Source organism: Silene latifolia, chromosome 10 (genome assembly GCF_048544455.1).
Source record: "Silene latifolia isolate original U9 population chromosome 10, ASM4854445v1, whole genome shotgun sequence".
NCBI classification, from domain to species: domain Eukaryota; kingdom Viridiplantae; phylum Streptophyta; class Magnoliopsida; order Caryophyllales; family Caryophyllaceae; genus Silene; species Silene latifolia.
Window position 1 is genome coordinate 122,348,775 of NC_133535.1, and position 7,964 is coordinate 122,356,738.

Consider the following 7,964-nt stretch of genomic DNA (forward strand, 5'->3'; position numbering starts at 1 on the left):
TGAACATCAGATCTAAAGTTGCATGATTAATTTTGATTAATTTGGTATGTTTATTGTTTTTTATGTGATAAAATCGATAAAAGGGCAACTTTATTAGTCATAAAAATTAATTCGAAATTTTGGTTGAAATTTTGCCATTTCCAGGTTCTGGAAATTATTTTAGAATGTTCGAAATTTTGATTTTGATTTTTCCATAATTTTTATGTTTAATTTGGAATTAAATGGTAAAAGTTATGATTTACACCATTTATTAATGAAATAAATTATAAATATTTTGTGGGAAAATTTTATTGATTTTTTGGAATCTTGTAAATATTCAAGTATTTACAAAAATGAGATTTCGAATTTTTTTTAATTTTTTATGATTAGTTGGGAATTATTTCATAATTGTTGTGATTATAAGAAGTTTAATAAGCAATAATTGAAAAACCAAGTTGAATTATAGTCAAAAATTGAGTGAAGACTAATGTTTGAGTCCTAAGAGAGTTAGGATAATTAACATGGGTTTAAATTTGATTTAAATATTGATTTGTGATTTTAGTAAGTTATTATCACGCATTTCCATGAAACCGAATTATATACGATATAAGGTTTAAGTTGGACGATTTGGCACATTAATTTGGCATGTTAGATCATATAATAATGCTGCATTTTTCTTTGATGAATGTCATAATTTTATTTATGTAATTTTGAATTATGTAATTTATCTTAGTATGGCCTTAGTTTTAATCGGTATTACCCATAATGTTAGGGAATACCGATTCGGTTGTAATTTAATGTGATCTCGTATCACTTTTATTTTTACTAGTTTTTCATATTACAAATGTATAATAGGAATAGCTATGTATTTTATTATTATTTGTAATTCCGGAGTTCCTTCAAGACGGTGCCAATCGGAAAGGCGTTCCGATCAAGACGGTGTTACCTTGGGAAGCGTGCCACTTGAAGATTCAAGGGACCAATGGAGTTGGTTTCCGAATTTGTAATAGATTATTTGATTTTCTATTTTAGGAAGGCCATAATAGGAAATTTATTTATTGCTTATACATTTTTCATTATATGTTGCATGCATTGCCAAATCGCCTAAACACCACATGCATATCATATTGAGTATTCGACCGTGTCAATTATAATTATCGTTACTCCGAAAATTTAGTTCACTTAAATTTGATAGATAATAAATTGACAAGACCTTCATTTTTAAAGATTGAGACATAGCCTTACCAAATAGTAGGAACCTATGAATCTCAATTTCATAAAGGTACAATACGGTATTGAAATATTATACTGGGGTACTTACAATTGACGTTGGGTAAGTGGGGTAATAAATAGTTATTACACTTCGAAAGTTTGGTTGATCTCAACGAAGGTATTTTGCGACCGTAGCCGCAATAGGTTCGTGTTAAAGATGAACTTAACGTAAATTCATCGACCGAGAGTTCTAATTGTAGAATCGGTTAAGAGGGTTAACCCACCAAGTTATATCAGTAAAGATGTAGAGGGCCCGTTGGCTCACATCCAAGTTAATATGAATTTTGGATCTCGGAATCATTTATATAATTGGGTGGAAGTCATTATATAAATGTTAAAACATGTTAAAATGTTTTAATTATAACGATGAATGTTTTCTTTTCCCACTATTTCGTTATTTTATGTTGTTCTTTATCATTTCTCCTATTAATATACGATATCAATTCGATTGTAACACGAGTTTCCGCTAAACCAATATTGCTAAACAACAAAGAATCTCTTTCTAAAATGAACCGTATCATAGGTTGTGGACTAGCTCTATAGGAATCATTCTATTCTATAGAACTCGATAGGAATTGCCCTATGCAAATATAAGATTAATATCTTAAATTCCTTACATACCTATATATAATTTCTTATAAAAGGGGGTGATTATAAGTGATAATTAGTCAAAATATGTTTTGATAATTTCTTCTTTACATCCATGGTTCAAAAGTCTTATTGCTCAACCTGAACACTTGTCATCAAGCACTTAAGTTGTTAAGAATATGACAATGTTAAATTGGTAAATTGATTTGTTAGAAATTTTGATTAACCAAATACCACAATAGAGTTCATCCTTGTGAAGGATTAACTAGGAATTTATATGAAGATAAGTCTACTTCAAGTAGAAATTCTTGAAGTGAGTGGGAGCAATAAGAAGTAAAGTTCCTATCTTAATTGTTAAGGATAGAACTAGGCTCGAAAGAGAAGGTGTTAGACACTAAAATAGATACAAATCCCAAAAAAGTAAAGATCTAGGAAGTTGGTCGTCTGACTCCAACATATTCCTTCCTGAATTTCTATGACATTGACATTGCATTCTTGCCAATTACCACATCATGAGTATTTAATACAAATTTGTGTATTTCGTCATAATATTTGGCATTATCGTGTGACGACAAGTAAGAATAAATTCAGAAATTTACATGAATAGAACTAGGGTAGCTGTCATTTCATCCATAGACATATAAGTGTTATAGTGTACTCATTTTAGTTTTGTATTTAGAAATGTACCTCAATAATTGTTATGATGTACACTAACGCTAAATAAGAATATAATTCAAGTTTTTGTAGAAAACCGCAAAAGGGTTTCTCTATTATGCAACTAAAAACAAGCGTTGTGCCCTATTATACCACGATTAAGTTTATGGTGAGACCATACAAATCAAGGTAATTATATTCAAACTATAAATAAAATATCATATATACAAGACTCAAGTTGATGACCCCAATCCTTTCTCAATTCTTGATTGAAAATCACGTTTAGAAACTAGTTTTGACTAGTCTGCCAACCATTTGATTGGGAATCTTTTGGTGTATGCGAATCTTGTATTCAAATCAAGTTAATTCATGACTTTTTTTTGAAAAAGGATTATGAATAGAGCAAGATATTCGCCCTATTTACACTTGGAGTGTATGGTCGAATACAATCTCAATCAGAAAAGGTTATTACTTCTTCATCTCATTTACCAACGAATTAGGTAGATACTAGGTATCCACTTAATGATGTAAGAAGAGAAATTCTTTGAATAAGTTCAATGAATGTTTAAAAGCTATCAAACCTACATATTATATAACCAAAGTATTGTTACTTTTTTATAATGGGGATCAATAAAGTGATGACTTTTATCTGCACCATACAGAGTGTGATATGATATCACAAAATCACTTTCATGATCACACCCTATCAAGATAAGGTGTAATAGAAAGTTACAAAGAATCCTATACGATATGATTGAATCTTTACTATAAAGTTGGAGATAGTTTCGGTTGCAAATTTGTCTAGCATTTTTAATTTTTCCACTAAACCAGAATATAGTTAAAGCAATCTAGTACAATTCATATGAGATATGGTTAGGCCTAGCACCTAAGTTGTAGCTTGTTTCGATAGTAAACATGTGCTCTCTCTTCCTACATGATCACGAGAACAAAGGGTTTGTTTGCTCGTGATGCTGTCTATTAAAGAAATGAGGACAATTTCTTAGAGACAGAGTGGGAGAAAATGTTCAAGAGCCACAAACTGAGAATAAGACGTGTGAAGATGTTCCTTCTTGGTCAAAATCAGTGATTACTTATTCGAAACCTAAGTGGACAGGAGTCATGTTATTTTTGGAAGTAACAAACCTGTAACATATTAAGATGCTTTATCTAGTTTCAACTCCACAATAGTCCGAAATGAGCATAAACATGAAAATGTTTACTTAGCTTGGTTGATTGGTCACAAAGGGTTTTGCACGCAACAACAACGCTTTATTGAATTCTGATATGATTTGACAGTTGGATTTCAAAATCATCTTGCATGAGTTTTGATAATCGCAACTATCCTAAGGTAGGATGAAATCTTAAGTAGAAGTAAAGGAGTTAAATCGTATGTTTTGATCATGTGATAAAATTTTCTCGAATTGTCGAGTAGTTCTGTGTATACATGGAGTTTAGTGGGAGTAATGTGGTGTTACTAGTCTTATATGTAAGGGACATATTGATCATTGTGAATGATCGAAGACTTAAGAGAAGATAAATACATCTCTAAGGTATCCAGACCTATAACGATAGTTCTAAGAGGATAGTAGCGCTAAATGAATATTCTTATATTGATAAGAGTCTAGACATGTTTAAAGGTATTGACCATGTAGAAATTGAATTCACATGCTTCCGCTGCGGGATTAATTCATTACGCTAAGATGTATCACGATTCTTAAATTTCGTATACTTGGAGTATGACGAAAAGTTACAAATCGAATCTTTGAGAGAAGTCTCTATATAGCCATATAGTTCATTAGTTAGTACTCAGGAAGTACTAAAGATATGAAGCTAAGCATTTAGAATTGAGATGTTTTTTTGTGTGCAAGAAGTTACACCAAAACCATATTCTAAACACAGAAGGATGGTTAGAGAACCATCTTGGCTATATTATTTAAGGAGGATATCTGCTAATAACATCCTAGGCAGTTGAACAATGAGATATACACAACGGAAATTGAGTACACTTGCAATAATAAGATATGCAAAAAGGAGGGGATCATATTAGGATTCGGTTATATGAACTATGGTAGTTCGTTCCAATAACCGAAGGTCCTATCCCTACACGTTGTGAGGACAGTGGGAGTTGTTTAAAGGAAAGAGAGCCTATGTCCAGATTTGATCTAGACACGTACTCAAAGAAGTTTTATAATACAAGATTATTCACAAGAATGGGAAATAGTATATAGTAAGGTTAGGGAAAGTGCAAGGTATTGCTGAAACTTGCTAACCAAGGCATTTTCATAGGCTAAGCATGATAAGTCATGCCATTTCAATTGAGTTGAGATGTATAGATATATACAATATTAAGTATTGATTATAGATTATGTAGTAATTGATATGGTATCAATTTTATATATGTGATAATGCATTCATCGTTTGAGTTTTATTAAAAACTCTTTTATTACTTTGTTATATCCAAATAGGTTGTAAGGACAACGTTGAATCCTATTAAAGTGAAGAGTCATATGGGATGACTAGTCGATCACTCTGTCGGGCAGTGACCGCTTATAGAGTTCTGGTAATTTTTATAAAGTCTGGTCGTGGCAAGAGCTACTATAGTATTCTTTTGAGTCAATTCTTTGGCTAGAGACTGTTCGCCCAAGGTGGCACATTTTCTGAGTGACTTTGATTTATGCTCTACGACTGTCGTAACTGAAGTCAAATGGGTATCTTTTGGGTCATGATGAACTGTGGCTATACGAAGGGAATAGTGCGATAGGAATTTTCCACTCCCTTGTTAGGGTTATCTAAAATCTCAGGGACACTCGAGGAGTAGTGAACTGAAAATGCGTGGCCACACACGGAAGGTATCTATGGTAGATAATTCCGGTCAGACAGTTACTCTCCAGATCGAGGAAACCACTCAAGATGATCAAATGCAAGTACGACATGCAAGACACCTTGCATTGAGTGGGAAATGATGTAATAGGACAAGAGAATTGGTGACGCACACTTGTCTCGAACAAGTGGGAGATTGTTGGAGTACGTAAGTGTCATCAACAATAGTGCGGTCACATGATTAAACATTATAATTAAATCTCATAATAAGAATACGTCAGGGATGATTCAATTATATAGTCAACTGATCAACATTAATCGGTAATGATTGGCTAACTAGAGTTTGACATTACTGTCATTTGACGGTGATGATCAGTTGATCCCTTAAGGTCACACCTACAGGACGATTCCCAAACTGAAAAGTTAATTAATCGTATAGTGATACGGATTAATTAAATCCTTAAATTGGACAAATTTATTTATAAGTAATAATTATATATCTTATTGTAATATGATTAAATAAGATTCAATTTAGTAATTATTTTGATATATTACTAAGATTGATTAATGTTTATGAAATATTAAAGATAAGAGTAATTAGTTAGTTATAAGGAAAAATTACAAATAACCACCACGTATTTGCGTATTCTTACAAATTACCACCACGTATTTGCGTTTTTACAAATAACCCCCAAACTTCAATGTATATTCCCCAATCACCACCGTATTTTTATCCCGAACATCGGTTTTCTTATTTCCCGTCTCGTTAAATGAAGATTTAGGTGAAATACCCAAATTACCCTCCAATACTCAATACAAATTACCAGTTACAACCACACTAATTACCCCATATACATTTCATTTTTCCCAATTTAAAAACACTAAATTCCCAAATTCCTCCTTCAACCACCAGTCCGCAATCCATCAAATGAATGCAATCCTTTCAATATCGATGTTGAAGATTATAGGGTAATGAAGATGAAAGCTCTGCCGTTCCACTACTTTTGCTGGAAAATATTAAAGCTTTCGGTCCTTCTGATTTTTCACCACCATTGCAAAAACACCATGATTCACTCAATACCCTCATTTTATTTTGTTCTAAAAGTTTCGAACTTTCAACAAAGTTTGTTAAATTGAGTTTGGATACTTAGATCCAAGAATTTGTGAACATTTTAAGAAATGGGTCATTTCTTCAAAACATAAATTGTAAAATGGGTTTCAATTAATTATAAAGGTGAAATTTTTGAATAAAATTTGAAGGGAGGACATACAAAACTATGAAATAGGTTTAAATTAATTATAAAAATGAAATTTTTATATGAGAATTAAAGGGAGAAAAACAAAAAAACTATGAAATGGGTTTGAACTGATTATTAAAGGTGAGATTTTTAAATGACATGTTAGTTTTATGGTTCCTTACTTCCTTCACTCAAAGAAAGGACATGGAGAATGTTCAAAGAAAAGGTTTGGAGTGTGAAAGACTGGAAGTGAGTGCAACATTAACAACGTGAGGAAATGACGATGAAAGAAAATGGGGATTAATGATATGAATTTGGGGATTTAGGGTTATTGAATTGAATTGGGAAAATGAAATGTGTATGGGGGTAATTAGTGTGGTTGTATTGAGTATTGGAGGGTAATTTGGGTATTTCATCTAAGTCGTCACTTAACAAGACGGGAAATAAGAAAAACGATGTTCGGGATAAAAATATGGTGGTGATTGGGGAATATACATTGAAATTTGGGGGTTATTTGTAAAAACGCAAATACGTGGTGGTAATTTGTAAAAATACGCAAATACAAGGTGGTTATTTGTAATTTTTCCTAGTTATAATTACAAGATGTTGTAGATTATATTAACTAGTCTAAAAGTGACCCATTTTATTTACATGTAATTGTGGATTACTTGTTAATTTGTTAAATGTAATTTATTTAATTTGAAATGATATTTAATTAGTTAAATATGCATTTATATTACAAATGACATGTTACATGTCACATGTCACAACATACTACAAATGACAAATTACAAAAATAAAATGGAGTCTATTTTATGTAGTGGGAGCCGGTTTTGTGATGGGTAGACTAGGGTTGTGTGATTGATTGTTTTAAGGCACAAAACATAATTATCACACTAAAAACAACCTAAACCTAGTCTATAGTCTTTGGAAAGAAAAAAAAAAGCCAAAAGCCTTGCCTTCCCCATGCCTAAAAAAACGGACCCCTCCCCATATCACATGAGATTGGTTCTCATTTTTCACTAGAAGAAAAACTCTTATGCTCTCTCTCTTATCTTCTCTCATAAAATTGTTTTATGTATATTTTTGTTCTAGATCTAATATAACCTCAAAAATACAATAGTAATAATGAAAATAATATTAGATCCAAATTTAAGGTTACTAATTCATAATACCTAGTTAGTATATGAATTGGTATTATGGGAATGTCTTGGGTGCAACCGATTGGAGTGTTCCTACACTTGGAACTTGAAGATATTTGGAAATCATCCTAACATACTAAGCTCAAGAACAAGTGAAGGTAGGAGACCTTACTTGTGCCCATTTCGAACCATTTAACAATGTAAGGAATACTGTTTTCTTCTTTATCTCTTTTATTTTGTTATGCATGCAACTATATCCACTAGTTCTAAA